At 39.4% G+C, this 20,668-nt stretch overlaps 1 long non-coding RNA gene across 1 annotated transcript; it reads left to right on the top strand.

Moving 5' to 3' along the window:
- The first annotated feature begins 4,353 nt into the window (after positions 1 to 4,353).
- On the top strand, positions 4,354 to 20,330 carry LOC122458732. The gene is made up of 3 exons (XR_006278935.1): positions 4,354 to 4,364; positions 8,669 to 8,672; positions 20,196 to 20,330. It is a non-coding gene; the product is annotated as an uncharacterized LOC122458732 (long non-coding RNA).
- The last annotated feature ends 338 nt before the right edge of the window (positions 20,331 to 20,668 follow it).

Here is a 20,668-nt window from a genome sequence, read left to right as displayed (position 1 = left end):
CAGCAACTGACGGGGATGAGATTTTAGTATCAGATTAAAGTGCACATGACCTAAATAGGGATACATTGCTGAATGGAGGTTTCACCAGGCTATAGTTTTGAAAAAGGAAACAACATAGCATATATTTATGTGGCTAAGTTAATACTAAAGGAACTTTTATTTTTACTTTTCCTGAGATTTCTCTTTTTATCTGTTTCATCTTGATGTATTTATTAATGATTTTATTTTCTGGCATCCAAATGGGGGGTGGGAGAGGAACTCTGTGTGTGTGTGTGTGTGTGTGTGTGTGTGTAAGGTTGCTAAACACAGTGATTTTCAGTTAAAAATGCAACTCTGGGGGTTTTAGTTTTCATTAAAAGGAGAATTGGAATATTTTTTTCAAATAAAAATGTTAAACTGTAATTATTTTTGAAGCACCACCTTTAATTCCAAGAATTCCTTCACAATAACTTAAAGTTTTATGCTACTATAGTTGCCCATATTTCTTCCTGAGAAAATTATTATGTATGAGTCTGTGACTTTGCATCTTAAGGTACAGTACAGAAAAGAATTGTTACAGATTTTATATTTCCTTATTAAGATAATGAGCAGCATCCATCACTTAGTGCTTATTATGTTGGTTTTAATTCAGTCTATCAGACTTGTTATAATTACGATGAACCAAAGTGTGTTAAAATGTTCCTTGATAATTACTCTTGATAATGAAACTGATATTTCAGAGAATGATTCTTATGACTTCTTAATACTGCTACTGATGGAATTTACAGGAGAGAAAAATATCAGCAAGGTTATGTTTCTCTAGGGATGGGAGAAAAGAGAAGATTCAATCCAGAAATTTTCCTTCTTTCCAACTTTGCATGAACCAAGTTTTTCATCAGTGTTCTTCATTTCAGATACAATCTCTCCTCACATTCTTTACATGCTTCTGCATTTTCTAGTTTTGGCCAAAATGCAGTTTATGGTGAAAGGCATTGCATGATCATAGAATATCAGGGTTGGAAAGGACCTCAGGAGATCATCTAGTCCAACCCCCTGCTCAAAGCAGGACTAATCCCCAATTTTTGCCCCAGATCCCTAAACGGCCCCCTCAAGGATTGAACTCACAACCCTGAGTTTAGCAGGCCAATACTCAAACCACTAAGCTATCCCTCCCCCCATGTACTGGATATTCCACCAGATAAACTAGGCTGGTGAAGATGGAGGAAGCCCTGGGAAACTGAAGGGGTTAAATGAAGAGAGAATGAGCAGTGCCATTTGTTTAGCTCAGTTTTTTGTACATTATACCGCTATATCTCAAAGGACTCTGCTGTCTGTAGAAGCGGGTGGCCATTTTTGTATGCAGGTCAGTGCAGACTGTCAGGGAAAATGTGTAGTTTTCCCTCGTGGAGATTTTAGATTAGTTTTTCTGATGTTACTTTCTTCAAGGATGAAGATTGTGTCAGTCGGAAAGTGTCTGCATGGGAGTTGTTCCCCTTACGTCAGCTCCTCACCTTTCTCTTTCCTTTCCAATAATGTCTATAGAGAAAGCTAACAAGAAGAAAAAGAGCTGGTGGAGGAAGTTATTAGGAGATGAGGTGGGATAAAAATGAGCAGGGAGTAAGGGGAAAAGGGAAGGAATGAGAGAGAGACCTCCTAACAAGGGGCCTGGGAAAACTCCCATTGACTTCCATAACTATAAGCTATAGAATAATCACATCTTCTCACATTATTGGGGGTAGGGTAGAGAAAGGGCCAAATTCATCCCTGTGTTGCTCCAGATCATGGCACAGGGTTGGAGGCAAAGTAGTTTGCATCTCCCAGGTCCTAGAGCTGCTGGGAGCTGTTTTAGCCTCTGGGGCAACCCTGATCATATTCTCACTTGCACCTGGTTGCCTGGTCCTTTGGGGTCTCATGGCAGCCAGAAAACAGCTTGGGCATAGGAACACCCCAGCCACTCATTCTCCAGCCACCTGTCTGATGGCTCATGATGCAGTTAGCTGTGACAAATCTATACCTCTGTGAGTTGTATCTATTGCCCCTTTGTGGCCATTTTTCACTGGTTGTAAAGTGGCCTCAATGTGGTGTGAAAATGTGGAGCAGACATGGGATTAGCTTCAGTTTTGGCTTATTGTGAAAGCTGGGGTGCTCATTTACTGGGTGAAAGTTAGCAACTGTGATATGGAGGAGTGCACGCGTGCACACTGGAATACACTTACCAGGGAAAAAAAGCATTGAAGGTAAAGTATGTATACAAAAGAGAGATTAGATGAGCTAAAGAAAACTGCTTAGTAAAGCACAGTGAGTGAGAAAGGTACCAAATCCAAATGCATTAGAAAGGAGGGAATCACAGTAGAATCATATCTATAATCAAAAACAGACAAGTATGAAGTTAAATATAAATGAACAGCATTTTTAAAATGTTCTAAGGATTATTAGAAACAAACAGAAAAAGAACTGAGGAGAGAGTAAAACCAAGAATAGGTAGAGGACTGAACAGAAGCATCTTTGTGTTTTTAAAGAGATTCTTTATTGCAAGAAATTATTTAATTACATTGATATGGCAATTCACAAACCAAAGCACACTTTTACATGTGGTTAAAAAGCTAGCTTGTTTCCCCAGAGTTTGTGACAATTATTAAAGTGCTAGGGTGTACGGGATGATTCCAAACAAACTGACAGGGGATGCAAGGCATTGGATCTGATCTTTGAATGTGGAGAACATCATCAATATTCTGATGTGGGAGTAGCAATTATTTTGTTCTTAATATATATTTAGCACAAAGCATGTTTATAACAATTAATAGTTTTCACTTATTGGAAGAAAATGTAGTTTTTGCAGGCATTATGGTTATAATATGTTCATTAAATGTTTTAATTAATTAGGTTTGTACTGTAGATAGTAGGAGTGTATCCCATACCAACCAGAGGAGCAGAAGTATTCAAGTTTGCTATGCAGTTCTTTTGCCCTGGGCCCAATCCTGTTCAGGTGACTTCAGTGGATGTTGATGACACTCAGGACCAGATCCACAAAATGACTTCAAGGCTCAAAATTGAGGCACCACTGGAAATATTTTGAGGAAGTTCTATGGTCTGTGCTATACAGGAAGTCAGACTAGATGGTCACAGTGGTCCCTTCTTGCCTTGCAATCTATGAATCCTCAAAACCCACACACACTTGCAACCTAACTCTCAGCACCTACATTTTCACTGTAAATGTCCCCTAAGTTTCTGCATCTGGGTATAAGCCTGCTCAGGCACCTGGATGCCTATCTCTTGCCTAAGCCCCAGCACAAGCTCAAATCAGGTGAAGATAGGTTTATCTCTCATGTGGGAACTTATTGGATAGGCATGCTCTGTGTGCACCTAGCTTCAACAAAATGACTGGAGGGGAGTCATTCTCTTTCTCTAGGCCAATGCATGTGTGTGTGTGTGTGTGTGTGTGTGTATATACACAAACAAACAACGTGGAACAACTTCAGCAGGAGAGATTGAAAGAGGCACACAACAGAATACCACATATCCCAGTCATTTGAGCAATTACCTGAGAGTTGGGAATCTCATGTTTAAATCATGTCTGAGGCAAAGGGTCAATTGAGCCGGGGTCTCCAACATCCTGGGTGAATGCCCTTACCACTGGGTTTCTTCTTTCATCCCCACTATCCATTTAGAGTTAGGTCTATACTGGTGCTGTTCTTGCAAGAAATAGCTTAAGCACCTAACTATGGGAAAGGGTTTGTGGCTGTGGATCCTAAACAAAATATTGACTGCTCCTTCAAGCCTAGACTTAGCAAACTAACTTCTGGAAAGGGGTGGGCTTAGGACAAAACCATCTCATTGACACCTGCTTTTGGCTAACTTAGGTGACTCCCCAACTCGTGTGCTGACTTTCGTGGAGCTGTCATTCTGCATGTATTGTATAGGAAGGGAGTATTGTGATGCTCAATTTTGCAATGCTTAGGTGCCTGTGTGAATCTTGGCCTCAATATCTTAAAAGAGGCATTTGGGCTCAGATCCTAAAGGGTATTTAGATGCCTAATTCACATTGAAATCAATGGGAGTTAGGTGCTTAAATACCTTTGATGATTTGGGCCAAAGTGTTTCTTGTAAAATGCTGAGGCCCAGATTCACATAGGCACTTAGTTGTTGCATTGCGATGCCTAAACTTAAGAGCTTGAATCAGTGTCAGTGAAGATCATGGAAGTCTTTCCATTGACTTTAGGTGCTGGATCAACCCTTCTGAGAATGCCTTGGAGAGTTATTCTAATTTCTCAAATCAAGAAGACAATGAAAATCAGAACCAGATAATGACACAAGCTGAAATATTGGAGAATTCCATTTTAGGATAGCTGTTTGATTACAATTAGATCAGAGATAACGAAGGAATTGTCTTTCTAGAAAAGATTAGTCTGTACTTTCTTTATAACTAAATGTCTGCTAACAAAGAGAACTTACAGATATTGTCATGTTTCAGAGTAGCAGCCGTGTTAGTCTGTATTCGCAAAAAGAAAAGGAGTACTTGTGGCACCCTAGAGATTAACAAATTTATTAGAGCATGAGCTTTTGTGAGCTACAGCTCACTTCATCGGATGCATTTGGTGGATTTTTCCACCAAATGCATCCGATGAAGTGAGCTGTAGCTCACGAAAGCTTATGCTCTAATAAATTTGTTAGTCACTAAGGTGCCACAAGTACTCCTTTTCTTTTTGTAGATATTGTCATGTAATACTGAATTATTGTGGAATTGGGTTGTGATAAGCACAACCAGCTGTGTTCCACCTTCATTGAAACATTTGAAAACCAAACTCATTTTATCATAATTTTTCAATATTTTTTAAATTCACTTGACTTAGCTTCTGTTTTATTACTAAGATAGTGATAGGCAAGACCAATCTGAAAATGTTTAAGAACGACAGATAGAGTTGATGGGATAACTGACAGAAAATGACATTTTCCTCTTAATCTTGAGTTAACTGAAATTGCATTTCTCTTGCTCTGAAATATATTCAGGCATAAGGTAAACTAATCATGATGCCTATGGCTTTTGAGTTTGGGGAAAAGGGTAATTGGAATAAATGGGTGACAGCTATTCATATTAATTAAACCAGCTTTTTAGAACAATAGCAGTAATGCCTTATGTGACTATGCAGCTAGAGCTGAGAGTCGCAGGTGTAGCTCTGAATGATTGAAATGGCAAGGTATTAAATAGATGTATTGTCTTCTAGGTGTAAGGTTTATAGAAGAAAGGATTATTTCCAATCTCATTTCAGTTGTAATTGTTCAATTCCCAGTGAAAGATAAATTTTCACTAACTTGCATCATGGCATTTTCATAGCTTTGGCTTGCTTTAATATTATCTGAATTAAGTGCCTGAAATGTGCCGTTTTATCCAATACAGAAAGAGTCAGATTTTATTTAGAACTCTGAGAAGTTAAAAATCACTATAATTACATTAATCTCAAATTAAGTAACAACAAGAGATATTTTGCCCCTCTAAAACAAAAATTATATCTGATTTTCAAATACCTTAAATATCCAATATTTCCTTAGTCGCTCTAATTCTTGTAAAACTTGTCTTTTGTTTTCCATTGTTCAGATATCACATTGGAAAATTCAGTGCATATCTTTCCTGAGCTCACTATTCATGCCTCTTTGATATATTGAATAATATGATTTGTTTCTTCTGTGATGTCATCCTATTATGTATTGTAAATTACCCTAACAAACAGAGCTGTCTTGTTTCTTCTCTGAAGTATTCTGCTGTTGTCGGAAATAATAGTTGATAATTATAGTGTGGCACTTTTCCCCCCGTGATATTATCAACCACTTTAAACACTCCTGTGTCTGTTCTAATGTTATATAAAATACTTTATTTTAAAGAAAAGTAAACACAAAGTATATTATAAGGAGGAATAGCTTTGTCCCAATTTTCTTTAACCTATGGAAACATTCTTCATTGTGCAGTGTATCTGAACAAGACGGAGAAGAAAGAATTAAAAACACCCTTCCCCCACTGTCAGCAACTGGGCAGGATTTTTCCATGGTACTAAAAGGCCTGACCCAAAGCTCATTGAAGCCAAAGAAAGTATTTTCATTGACTTCAGTGAGCTTTTTTAAGCCTTCAGAAAGCATTATTAGTTGAGCACCTCTACCACAGCAACCCATGTACCACATCCCCAAAAGCCCATGTTCTGCAGATTAGGAGAATTATCTGGGGAACCAGTTGGCTAACACAACCAGGCTGAACAGGTTAAGGGAGGTGTGTGTGTGTGGCCTCAGTCAGTAGCATACCCTAGCCAGGAGCAGCAGAAACAGCATGTTGTTCCTTATCAGAAAAACAATAAACAGTGCCTGGCAAGGCATATGGCAGGCTACTTGGACCATCCTGCTCTACAAAAGCAAGAAGGGTTCTGCACCAGATACTTAGCTCCTCCCACTGCTCTTCTTATGGTATGACTGACTTGGGCAAGGACCAGGCTTTGTCCATAATGCCTTCCAATCTGCATGATAAGTTAGGATCTACAGCATACATTTTTGTTTGTTTCTGATATAGTCTGCAAAACTGCAAGGACACATAGGTAACATTTACTTCATCCCCTTCAGTTTACAATTCCTGGTTTTGCCATGTCCCCATATCTTTCTCAAGACAATGAAATTAGCCTTTAAAATGCCTACATGTTAACTCTTAAATGGATACCTCTGGGCAGGAGAAGGGGAGGAGAGGGGGTTCCTATTTCCTTCCTTAGTTTCCCAAGAAAATTTATAACAAAAGGATTTCCAGTGCACTTCAGTGATCTGTTGTGATTCTGCCTAAATATTTCGATCACAGTGACCTCCCTGTGTGTGCTCTTATGTTGCATGTTAAATAGAAAAAATAGAAAACTTTAAATACTCTCTCCCTAATTTAAATCTCTGCTGTATTTAACAAAAAAAAAACAAGAACAGATTTACAAGCAGATTCAATATCTATTTCATGCTAGAAATTTCATAAATGGGTAAAAAATATGTATAATACATAATGCAGGTGTCATGCTGTCTGGAGTGGCTCACCACTGTGAATGCCTACCTCGGCAGACTGTCAGAAACAGGGCAGATACCCCCAAGCTGATGATGTGGTCCTTAGTTACATTTCACCCAGCTAATAATAAATGTGAAGTCTTGGATCACTATACAGTCTTACCATGGAGTCACAGACAATCCTCTTAGACTCTCCAGCCTATCTTGCAACCCAGACAAACTAAACGTTGTGATAAAAGGTTACTTGAACTAAAAATCACACCATATCACGTGCTCTCAGTCCAAAAAGACCACTCATTTACCCCAGATCAGTTGGTATTCCAGATCATATACCAAAACCAACACTGACAGCCAATTCTATAATAAAATAACTAACAATTTATTACCTCGGAGGGAAAGAATGAGAGTTATTGAGGGGTTAAAGCAGGTAAATTATATGTACAGATGTATGACAGTTTGTAACTCCAAATGCTGGCAATGATGTAAAAAACTGCTAGTTTCCCAAAAGTCTTTTCAGGGTACCCAGACTGTGTTCACTTTGCATCTGGTACACTTCTCTGTAATAGTCCAAACAGTTTAAAGATGAAGGTTCTTTCTTTGAATCCCTTCTTATAGCTTCGTCTCACAGGAAACAAGCTGACAGTCTCTCTATTATGTGGGTTTTTCCTTTGATGATGGTGAGTGACGAATCTGGTCCAGATCCCAGGTCAGAGGTTTAAATTATGTTTAAAATGGACCAGATATGAACCCAGGCATTGTGCAAAAGTCAGACTGACACCCATATTTTGAACTCTTATTTTCAGTAATGTTTGGTTTCATTGGGGTTCATTCATTCTTGGCTCTGTCCATAATAGAGACATGGAATTTAGTTATGGAGCTAGAGTTGGGCACCATTCCACATATATATATATATATATATATATATATATATATATGGAATGGTGCCCGATATATATAAGTAACATGAAAAGTAAGTGCAATATTTCAACTTCTCTGTCTTAAATAGATACCTTCTTATTAGGAGCACCTCATCTGCCCAACCAGAACAAATCAAACTGTGACTTGCAAAACTGAGATTTATCTTGGTAACCTAACTAATTCTGATTGTGTTCCAACATGCTCCTCCATAATAGTAATGCTCTCTTCAGCTCCTCAGACCCTTTGGGAATTTGAATCCTTTTGTCCCCAGTAAATCCTCATACCCAGTCTATGTGGTTACATGTGCACCATCTTGCCTATAGCCTACATACTGCTTTAATTCACCCTGTAATAACAGCACACTATTGAAAATGTAATCTAGAAAATAGAAATAGTTTGAATTTGTACTATTATTCATTGCATGTGGAATCTATCTGTGGAAAATTATAACATTTGTCCACTAAACTATGGTATCATCTAGTTTTTTACAGTATATCTTACTATAGGCGTGAAATCCATTAGTCAGAACTGTCTTACAGAAACGTTGTGAGAATTAATTAGAGAATGTTTATACAGTGTTTTGAAGATATTGGGCCAGATTCTCATCTACATTCCTCTACTACAGTCAGCAGTGCTGTATAAGGGTACTGTTTATGACTCCCTGATTGAGAGAAATGGTTTGTCCCAGCTGCAGTCAGAGCTAGAATCACTGAAGGGCTGGTCTAACCTAGACTCTAAAATAGGATAGGTGTAGCAGAGTGGTCTATAAAATGGCTGACTCAGATTATTTATATATTGTCTTAGAAAGATAGGATAGTAAAACTCGTGCTGGCTAATTCATCAATCTGTAGCTATAGTCCTTACGGACAGCTGCTGTGTCCAGGAAAGCCCATCTTGAGAATCTACCTTCCTTCATAAGAAATAATGAAATTTTAGATTCTCTGTCAAGTTAAGAGTAATCTATTGGCAAGGAAAAGAAATTGTGAAGCACATTTAGTCAACCTTGAAAAATATTCAATGTAATTAAGAACTTAGCTGACAAACTTTGCTGTCAAATGTTCTACCATTTTCTGAAGAATCTGCAACTTATCTACAAACCACTTTTAATAGCCAGAGAAATATCTGACACAGCAAGAGATATCTTTCCGTTTTTCATTGCAAAATAGCCTTTCAAAAGTGCAATTAGATGGCAAAAGTATTTTTAGGTTTCAGTATTTTTGTTATTTCTGACAACCAGGAAACTATTCTGAAACCAGCAAAACAGTCATATCTCCTTCCCATCTAGCCTTGTATAGTGTAGTCCTACATTCTTTCAACCCCATGCACCCTGAAGGCATGTGAAATATCCAGGTAGAGTGACAGGGATTAGAATGAAGTTTGTTCAAAGGACTGGATATTCAGAGCAAAAAGGCAGCAAACTATGAAATCCTGGAGGCTTCCTCCATCTCTTGCTTTACAGATGTTTTGGGATCTGCATTTCTAGACTTGGTAATCAGGCATCTACTTTCTGAAGATGTAAAAAGTTCTTCCTCCCTCATCATAAATCTTATTTTCTGTTCAACTATTGGCTTGTCTACACATACAGCACTGCAGCAGTGCAGCTGTGCCACTGTAATGGTTAGTGAAGACACTACCTTGCCCACAAAAGATCTTCTCCTCTCAGCGTAGGTACTCCACCTTCCTGAGAGATGGTAGCTATGTGGATGGGAGAAGCCCTCCCGTCAACTTATTGCTCTCTGAACTGGGGGCTAGGTGGTTACAACTACATTGCTCAGGGTTGTGGATATTGACATAAGCCCTTGTCTACACAAGGAACTTATTTATTAGGACAGTAACTGAGATGCTGCTTACACTCTGGATAAGACAAAGGGACAAAATCAGTCCAGGTGCAAGCAGGTGCAATTCCATTCAAGATAGATTGACTTAGAATAGGGCTAAATCTAGCTCAGCATCTGCTCCTGCTTCAATTCAGATAAGACTGGATTTCAGCTGCAAAGGACTGTCCAGGGTGTATATATCTCAGATTTTAATTTCCTACACCAAGACTGGGATAGAAATTGGCAGGAATGAAGTAGCCTCATTTTCTAGAAACTTTTCTAGTCTGAAAGCTCATATAGTAAACTGAAATATAGCTTATACCGAGTTACTTAATCTCTGCACTAAAGAGTTCTAAAAATTACTTCCCACATCCTTAGCTGGTATACGTTATCATAGCTCAATTGATTGCAATTGCATGATTCAGTTGACACAAGCTGAGAATTCTGATCTCAGTTTCAGGACAGGATCTGACAAAACTTTTCGAAACAATATGAGAAAAAAGGGTGATTAACTCACAAGTATCAATACTGTCCTCAAGTGCACATGTCCAGTTCCTAGCTTACATATGGGACCTGACACTATAGCAATTAGCTCATGTCATTTGCCCATTGACTTCATATTGGCTGGATAAGTGGCTACAGGAAATGGCTGCTATCAATAGCAAGCACTAGTTTGAGATGCATGCCTTTCCTGTTCAGAGAAACGTTAATGTGAACTCCAGAGGATGTTTCTGAACTCACCCTGGGGATTCCTGCCCTAGCTATCAGGATTGCTGTAGCAGAGAATGCACTGGCCATCACCTCTATGGTTGTTCTTGTGTATGTTTGATTGCTATTTGCAATATGTCAGTGCCCAGAGGTTACAATAGGAAAGGTAGATACCGTGCAAACAGATAGTAAACAAAGAGTTTACAAAGTAGGTTGACAGAAAATGCAACAAGCTGGTATAACAAATGGGAGAGGAGCTAATGAGTCCCACACAGACAATGTTTACTGCCTTGAGTTCTTTCTCTCACTCTCTCCCCCCCTACCCCCACACACACATTCTTCCACAATATCCAAATTTAAAAAAAAAAAAGATATTAGAGCTGTTGGGAATTTTTTGATGAAGCACTTTTTTCACTGGAAAATGCCAATTTGTTGAAACTGACATTTTTCACAGAAACTGATCTGTTTCAACAAAACTTGCCTCAAGTAGGTTTCTCGGGTGAAAGACTGAGACAGACCCACACAAGAAGAGCCAATAGCCCAGTGGTTAGGATAGTGATGTGAGAGACCTATGTTCAAGTCCTTGCTATGGTTGATTCAGAGCAAGGGTTTGAATGTAGTTCTCCACCATCCCAGATGAGTGCCCTAACACCTGGGTCAATTAATATTTAATTATTTATACGAAGTAGAATAGCTCCAACAGGAGAGATCAAGAGAGACAATTTGTCACAAAATGGAATTCTTATTTTCTGGACAGCCCTAATAGTTAGTAATTCCTGATGGCCACCTGCCCAGTTGTGATCACTTGACAATTTACCATTGATAGCGTACCACTGCTGGTGGTAGAAGTGAGTCTTGAGGACCAATGTGCAGGAGGACAAGGTTGCTGCTTTGATTTCTTTAAGAAAACCATCCCAGCTATGTAGTATGGCAGAGAAGCCAATGTAAAGCTGCCTGTGGCAATAGTGGACAAGTGGGCAGTCAAGAATGGCATCATCTACTCCCCATCACTGCCTCTGCCATAGATTTCCTGCTATTTAAAAAAATATTCTAAAGATCAAATAAACTATTAATTCCTTTCAAGCAGGATAGGTCAGATGCCTATGTTTAGCTATCCACTGTCCAGATGACTAGTGTCCAGTAGCAAATCCTAAAGAATCTAAATAAATCCTTTCTCTTTTATCTGAAACATAGGTAACATAAAAAGAAAAGGAGTACTTGTGGCACCTTAGAGACTAACAAATTAATTAGAGCATAAGCTTTCGTGAGCTACAGCTCACTTCATTGGATGCATTTCATCGGATATAACATAGTGACCTCCAGGGCAGGACTAGCCAAATTACCCATATGTAACCTGTGGTATGATCTCTTGGTCTTCATGCAGGAAACTAAAAGTTTCCACAAGCAGGTACTTCAGCATCTGCAGTTATTTCCTGCCCACTGGTACTAACTCTATAACCCTGGAAGTAGTTCTTTCCATGTCAAACTCCAGCCTGATTTGACAGATCTAAGCAATGGTGCTAAAAAGTTGAAAGCATGACAAAAGCTATCTTTTCTTTTTCCCCATGTATATTTCTTCATCGCTGATCTTCCACTCCATTCTCTGCACACATAAATTATCAATTATATATTAAACATCTTTCTCTGTTCTTTACTGTAAGCAGACTACAGCTGTTTCCTCTTTACTTACAAATGAGATGGTGATGCTGTGAGGCCTTAAAGTGGGATTAAGGGGAATGCATTTTTCTCAAACTCACAGGTGAATATCAGTTGTTCTGAAAGAACCTTGTTAGAAAAAATTCAACAGACGTAAGTGTCAATACAGATTTTACAGGTTAGGGAGAAATTAACAAATGATTGATAGTCATACATTTAAGTGAAGGACTTTTTTTTGGCTAAAACACAAACACATCAGTAAAAAACAGCTGTTACTTAAAGACTCGCATAGTAATCACATCATTTTCTTGGAAATATTTCTCAATTCCCAGGACAAGCTAGTCTCTACCTTTCATAGGAGAAGACACCAATTATTACTATACCAGCTATCACAGTGGTAGCCATATTAGTCTGTTAATCAGCAAAAAGAATGAGGAGTACTTGTAGATATACCAATGTGACATATGCCATCATGTGCCAGCAATGCCCCTCTGCCATGTACATTGGCCAAACTGGACAGTCTTTACGTAAAAGAATAAATGGACACAAATCAGATGTCAAGAATTATAACATTAAAAAACCAGTTGGAGAACCCTTAAATCTCCCTGGTCACTCGATTACAGACCTAAAAGTCAAAATATTACAACAAAAAAACTTCAGAAACAAACTCCAATGAGAGACTGGTGAATTGGAATTAGTTTGCAAACTGGACACAATTAAATTAGGCTTGAATAAAGATGGAGAGTGGATGGGTCATTACACAAAGTAAAACTATTTCCCCATGCTTATTCCCCCCCCCACACACACACACACTGTTACTCACACCTTCTTGTCAACCGTTGGAAATGGGCCATCCTGATTATCACTACAAAAGGTTTTTTTCTCCTGCTGATAATAGCTCACCTTAATTCATCACTCTTGTTATAGTGTGTATGGCAACACCCATTTTTTCATGTTCTCTGTGTATATATATCTTCCTACTGTATTTTTCACTGCATGCATCTGATGAAGTGGGTTTTAGCCCAAGAAAGCTTATGCTCAAATAAATTTGTTAGTCTCTAAGGTGCCACAAGTACTCTTCGTTCTTTGTACCAGCTATGGTTTCCTTTTATAGTAATGCTTTTATTAGGCCTTCTCTACATAGGTAAGTGGGTTTTTTTGTTTGTGGTTTTCAAGGTTGAGTTTAAACTGATACTGCTGTTATATGGATATAACCACAGACACATACACACATGAGTGGACACTCTTATTTCAGATTAAGAGTGGCTTTTTTCAAGTTAGTTTATGCCTCTCAGGAAGAGATTTAATCTAAATTGAATGTTATAGTGGCATAAGAGTGTCTACTTTGATGGGGTTATACTGGTAACTAGAACAGGTTGGGAATTTTCCATCAGAGTAATTTTCTGATGGAAAATGCTCGTTTGAAAAATCAAAATATCCAGGGAAATCTTCCATATTTCCTGAAAAATAGAATTGGTTTTGTGCTAGAAAAAGTAAAATGATGGTTGTTGGTGTCACTTTCTACCCACAAGGGGAAAAATTTCAAAAACATGAAATTTTTCACTGAAATGCATTTCCATTTTCTACTTGTAACACTATCCCTGTTTCGCTGTATGAGCACTACTGTCAAAACTTTCCAATGTAGACAGGGCCTCACAGAGGGCCTCTGGGTAGAACATAGGTGGAGACTTCCCTCTTTTTAGTCCCTAACACATTAGACTAGAGTGTATCATATAAAAAGAGAGAATGGGATTCCACAGGCAGGGAAAAAGCTTCATTAAGAAAAAAGCCAATTTTCTATGGAAGCGCGGATTTGGTTTTCCTGCCTCTTTCCTCTGTTAGTAGTCTTATTGTCCTTATCAAATTAAGTTAGGTATAAAATTCATATCTAAAGAATGAAACTTTTAAAATTGTGTTGTGTACATTTAAATACCATTATAAATTTACATTCTTTGGCTTCTGTTATCTGTCTTCTTTGAGATGTTTAAAGAATCAAAGACGTAGCAGTCAGCAAAACTACAAAGGGGGGGGAATGACAAAAAGTCATTCTGCTAAATGTACTGCTAGAAAACAGCTGCCATGACTTTTGACAAGCCTTTAAGGTGTTAAAGATTAAAAAAATCCCTTTTTTAAAAAAAATTGCATTACCACACTGGCAACACTGGGATTTTCATTATGGGGAAATAGTTGCTTCCTGAGCAACCCCTCTCTTCTTCCAGTAAATATATATATATATATATATAAACAATGATGGGCTAGCAATAGTGCTGGTAGCAATGCTCATAATCAGGCTGAATTGGCTTGTTCTAAAATGCAGTTTTCAGAATGGCTCAAAATTTAGAACAGTGCAAGTAAGTCCCTACATGTTTTTGACTCATATCCAAGCCCTTTCAGGACTGGTTCACTCATTTTATAATGCCAAATAGCACTGTCCTTTTCTCTTTCATGTAATAACCATCCAGGGGATGTTTTAAGTATATAAATGAAAGTAAATGTCAAGGCCTGATTTTTGTTGGCAGGGTCTTATTAGTATATTGACTTATTAAGATGAGATAGTAGGCCTAAGTATATCTTACCTATTTGCCTTCCCATGGGTGCCCTTAAATAACCAGCCTAGCTAAAGTGGATATAGGAGTGTAACCCTAAGAGCACTCCAGTCCCAGATGGCAAGAGGACTCCTGTGGTCAGATGCTGGCTACATGTGTGTTTATTCAGTGTGTTGTCGCAGTATGGTGGAGATAGCAGACCTCAATTAAACCACTCAATAAATCCACAGACTCATTTTTCAGCGAAGGTACATGGCCTAGTTTATCGTCGATGAAGTACGGTAATAGCATCTGGCAGACTCTACAAGGAAACTAAGACATGTATGCTTGTGACAATGGACGCAGCTCAGTCAGTGCCGGGGCTTTCCACTGCTCCCTCGGCTGGCCAAAGACACTCCCTCTGAGATAAGTATTTATACACCAATACAAACAAGTTGCATATTACATCTGACGTATCAGCGTGCCACCCTCTGACATATTAGGGTGCCACCCATTGCCTTGTACTTGTTGGTTTGATCAAAACATCTCTATCCATCATGCTGTCATTCTGACCTTATTTTTAGGATGGGTCAGTGTGTTCCTGTTATCTTTGGGAATGTGCTGGTATCGAGGTATAGTGGTACCACCCTCCTGGAATGTGCTTGCATGAGTACTTCGTGCCCAGTACCTCTTAGGAATATGTGTTTTTTTCAATATCAGCCCTCTGCTTGCCAAATTCTTGCTCACAACCTGCCTCTTGCTCCCAACTTGACTTTGCTTCATATTGGCAAGGTTTTCACCACTACTTTAATTCAGGCCTCAGACTGGGCCTCTGATACAAGGGCTTATGTCTCAAGCTCTCTTCCTACTACTACCTCTGCTATGTTACAGTAAAACTCAGGTGGCCTTACCAGCTCAATACACCTAAACACACATAGTGGTGTCATTATGTTTACTTGAAATGGGTCTTGTAATATATCATCTAAAAACTAACAATATGCGGTCATTAATAACTCTGAAATGTATGTAACAATGTTGTGTGTGAAATTATGGCTACTCTCTGATATTATGTTTTGGAGACTGTAAACAGACAAAGAGGCAAAATATTTTTTTTCCAAAGGAAAACACCTCTTGGGCTCAATTGCAAATCAAGCCAAGTGTAGCCAAGAGCAGGGAGATGGTTTTTGCATTGGGAATTGCAGAAAAATTATTTACATGAAGAATAACAGGAGACTGAAAAAATTAACATGATGGCTCATTGATGGACACAGAAAGTTGAGCCCCCGCAAGGGCATTCCTGACTTTGGCTTTTGTTTTAGTCACTGCTTCAAAAAGTAACATGAGTAATCATCAAAGAGGTGAAGTATCTTAAAACTTCCAAGCGCTCACTGCTGTGTTCACAAGTACCCATGGGTTACAAATTGGACTTGGTCCATCCTTGGTAATAGTTCCTTTCAGTTTCACTGTGTGAGGTATTATTGATGCTACAAAGAAGGAGCTTTGATGAATATACCAAAAAAAAACAGTAAATCAATAGTTCTCTTGCAAAAGGCTACCTGGAAAAATAGACTAAAGAGAATCAATTGTCCCTTAATGCTGTTAGCTTTCTGGTTATCATCCTTCAAAAATGTGACAATAGGCAGTAGCAGCAACTGCTTCTGAACTTCAACTTCAAGGTAACTAGTACTCATTTGGAATTGTGTGTGTGTTGAATATTTGATGGAAAAGTGCAATGACAAAAAGGATGAGCAGTCCTGCTTTGTATGCTAGCCTATGCATCTGATAATAAGCAGTAAAAATATAAATAGTGAAATAATAGGGAACCTTGTTACTCAATTTTAGAAATATTACTGTGTTGTTTCCCCTCTGTTTTTGAGAGGATGTGAATCTGTTACAGCTCTTAGCCTGAAGGCATGGCTCTTAAGCTCAAGATGTAAAGATTTCTGGTTTTAGCTCTGGAGGTTTCCAGGTTCCAATCCCTGGTGTTTGACAAGATGGCGGCAATCACTCTGATGCAACTGTGTAAAGCACAAAATTTGGCTTAATCTTACTTTCCAAATGGGAAATATCAGGGGATATAACCATGTGAACTACTACTGCATGGTAGGAAAAATAGTACGAGCTGTGGAATTATAAGGATTTGTCCACAACTATAAATCTGTCAAGGCCCAAGTACAGGATGAATGTGTGACAAAGATTCAAAAAGAGGGACACACAAAAATGTATTAATGTAAAAAACTTAAAATGCTGTGAGATTAATTCCTCAATGTAAAAAATGTCTTCTATAACCTCCGTTTCATAATTCTTTATAAACCTGCTGTCTACATAAAGGATTTGCACACTGTATTGTGATAGACGCAGGCCAGTTGGATACAGCAGAGTAATAGAAGGCAGATATACTGGCCACTGGATAAGCAGTTTTCAGTTCCCTGACTGACCACAGCATGGGCTACTCCAGGCTAGGGTGGACACATGACTCCAATTAGCCTGCAAAGAGTCAGTTGAAGCTGTTAAGCGAATGCAAACACCTGACTCTAATTAAGGCCCCTCTGATACTATAAAGGGGCTCACTCCGGTCAGGCTGAGGAAAGCCAGGGAGCCAGAAGAGAGGAAGTACAGCTGAAGGGCTGGGTAATGAAGACACTCTCAAGCCACTGGAAAGGGAGCCCTAAGGTAAGGGTGATGAAGGCGTTAAGAGAGAGAAGTGGGAGAGCTGTGGGGAAGTGGCCCAGGGAAATGTAGCAACTCTGGGAGTGAAAGGTCGGCTGCCAACAGCTGCTGCCATTAGGTTCCTGGGCCAGAACCCAGAGTACAGGGTGGGCCCAGGTTCCCCCCAACCCGACACTACAGAAACACCTCCTGGGAGGGGAAGACAGGCCCCTGTCAGGACAGGAGGTTAAACTGTTCTGAAATCAGCCTGTAGGGACAACAGAGACTGTGGGAGTTCTCTCGCCAACCTCCTTGCTGGCTAATGATGTAAACGGCTCAGTAGACTGTAACCCTGGCCCTAGAGAGAGAGAAGGGCTACATGGAGGGTCGCAGTGAGCCTCTGAGGCTAGCATAAAGAGTGTGGAAGCGCGGAACCCACGGGGACAAGGTCAGAGCTCTGCCACAGTAAGTACACCGGTGGCTAAAACCTAAGGGTAAACAAGGTCATTGTTGGGATTCCCTCCAAGACCTCTTTCCACGAGGCTTCCCAAGAACTCAGTTCGACTCCAGGCTTCCTCACCTACGTATTTTTATTTGGCATACAGCAGTGCTATGCTGAGTTGATCACGCAGGAAGGATGGATGCAGGGCACATATCAGCTCCACATTTACACATAAACCTTCACCTTATATGTATGTATATATATATATATATATATATATATATATATATATATATATATATATATATTACACATTTCATTGCATTTACTATACATTGCATCACACATTTTTGGATTGGCTTGGTTACTTTGCAGGAGCCAATCTCCATGCAGCATGTGCTGCCCACGCACTGACCCTGGTTTGACTTCCTCTTTACCTCATCTCTACATTCCTAACTTCCTTTGTTATCTAGTTCATAGTAAATAATTCTTTGCATACTCTCCCCCTTACCTTAGTTGTCTCAGCTGACTGACCTATTTACTTATCTTATTTAGCACAAATGTTCTTTTTTCAACCTCATGATTCATTTCCTTCCCAAATACAATCTCCTAAAAATGAGACCTCCCTCCAGGTGTTAATTACTCATATCAGGCCAAGCCTCAGCTATAGTTATTTTCCACTCAAGACTGAATATAATAGGAGTTTTAAGGCACTGAATCTGTGTAACGAAGAGGGCTTTGGCAGAACATTACTGAGAGTATCAATTCAGGACAAATTGCTTAGAGCAGGGCAGTCACAGCCCCAGGCTGAGGGTCCTTGCTACTAAGGCACACCAAACCAGCCAAACAGAGAGGACTTTGGATTTCACCCCACTGGCTAACTAGAAGTCATACAAGCAATTCCTTCAGACACTCCAGTTTCACAGTATCACCACCAGCGCCACTCCTTATGGGGATGAATGGTTATGAAAACCAATACCCCAGTAAAAGAAAAAAGGTTCTCCTGATCCCAAAGGACCAAGCCCCAGACCCAAGTCAATATGCCAGTTAGATCTTACCCATAAATCACGCTGTTGCCAATCCTTTCAAATCTAAAATTTAAAGGTTTATTCATAAAAAGAAAAAATATAGATGAGACGTAAAATTGGTTAAATGTAATTAAATATCTACAACAATTCTGAAGTTCTTAGTTCAGGCTTGTTTCAGGCTTGATGGGATTTAAACTAATCATGTCTCTGGAGTACAAACATCCCATCTTGGATGGGTCGTTCAGTCCTTTGTTCAGAGCTTCAATTTCAAGCACAGTTCCTCCAGATGTCAGAAACAGGACTGAAAACAAAATGGAGGGGTTTCCAGGGCCTTTTATATTCTCTGCCATGTGGAAGTACACCCCTTTGTTCTTACTGTGGAAAACCACAGCAGTAAGGTGGAGGGTGGAGTTTGGAGTCACATGGACAAGTCACATGTCCATGCATGACTCAGTTCTTTACAGGTAGAGAATTGCTCACATGCTACCTTGAACATTCCCAGGAAGGCTCCTCAGTTGTGGATTGGAGTCTCCCAAGGTCCATTGTCAGTTAAGTGTTTCTTGATTGGGCACTTAGTCTGAAAATTCCTTTCTCAAGAAGCTGACCAAGTGCTTCACTAATGCTACTTAGAATCAAATACATACAAGTACATAACCAATATTCATAACTTCAAAAAAGGATACACACATACAGACAGCATAATCATAACAAGCAAATTACAACCTTTTCGTAAACACCTTACTTGACCTCCTTTGTACAAGATTTGGTGCAACTATAGGACCTTGGTTGCAACAATGATTATACGGTCACAGTTCATGTCAATAATGTCACAACCTGTATTTATATCTGTACACTAAGGAGAAGATAGAATTTACTCCAAAATGTAGCAAAGTGTTTTAACTTCCCATTGTACTCCCACTAACCTCTCCTTGCCATCCAAAGGTACCCTTTCCTTTTCCTACTGTAAAAGAGATTCAAAAATGCAACAATACTTTCTACTGGCCAATCCATTAATGAGGTTTCTAGGCCCAAGGATTCTGTTATTAGATGTTCTGACTATAATGGAGAAAAGCCATCACCAGTCTGAAATGAAAAATGTTCAAAATCAAATGGGCATTAGTATATTCTCTCTGATCGTGCCACAAAAAGCAAAGATTAAATTATTTGATAAGGATTGGCCTTGCAGCAAGATGATGTGAAGAGATTATCTGGGATTTGCTTTGTGATGGAAGTTTGTCTAATGAGTAGGTTATTGAATGATTCACAGTAGCAGTAGTATTTAGCACTAATAATGGGTTTAAATCCTAAATTACTTAGCCCTGGTCTACACTACGAGTTTCAGTCAGATTTAGCAATGTTAGATTGGTTTAGCCCTGCACCCATCCACACTACGAAGCCATTTTTTCCGACTTTAAGGGCTCTTAAAACTTGTTTCTGTACTCCTCCCCAACGAGTGGAGCTGAAATCGATCTTGCCGGGTCCAATTTGGGGTAGTGTGGACACAATTTGACGGCATTGGCCTCCGGGAGCTATCCCAGAGTACTTCATTGTGACTGCTCTGGACAGCTCTCTCAACTCAGATGCACTGGCCAGGTAGACAGGAAAAGCCCTGGGAACTTTTGAATTTCATTTCCTGTTTGGCCAGCGTGGCGAGCTGATCAGCACAGGTGACCATGCAGTCCCAGAATCGCAAAAGAGCTCCAACATGGACCGAACAGGAGATACTGATCTGATTGCTGTATAGGGAGATGAATCCATGCTATCAAAACTCCATTCAAAAAGACAAAATGCCAAAATATTTGAAAAAAATCTCCAACGGCATGAAGGACAGAGGCTATAACAGGGACCCGTAGCAATGCCGTGTGAAACTTAAGGAGCTCAGGCAAGCCTACCAAAGAACCAGAGAGGCAAATGGCTGCTCCGGGTCAGAGC

Source organism: Dermochelys coriacea, chromosome 2 (genome assembly GCF_009764565.3).
Source record: "Dermochelys coriacea isolate rDerCor1 chromosome 2, rDerCor1.pri.v4, whole genome shotgun sequence".
NCBI lineage: Eukaryota > Metazoa > Chordata > Testudines > Dermochelyidae > Dermochelys > Dermochelys coriacea.
The sequence above is the reverse complement of the archived record's forward strand: the minus strand, read 5'-3'. Positions and strand labels throughout refer to the sequence as shown.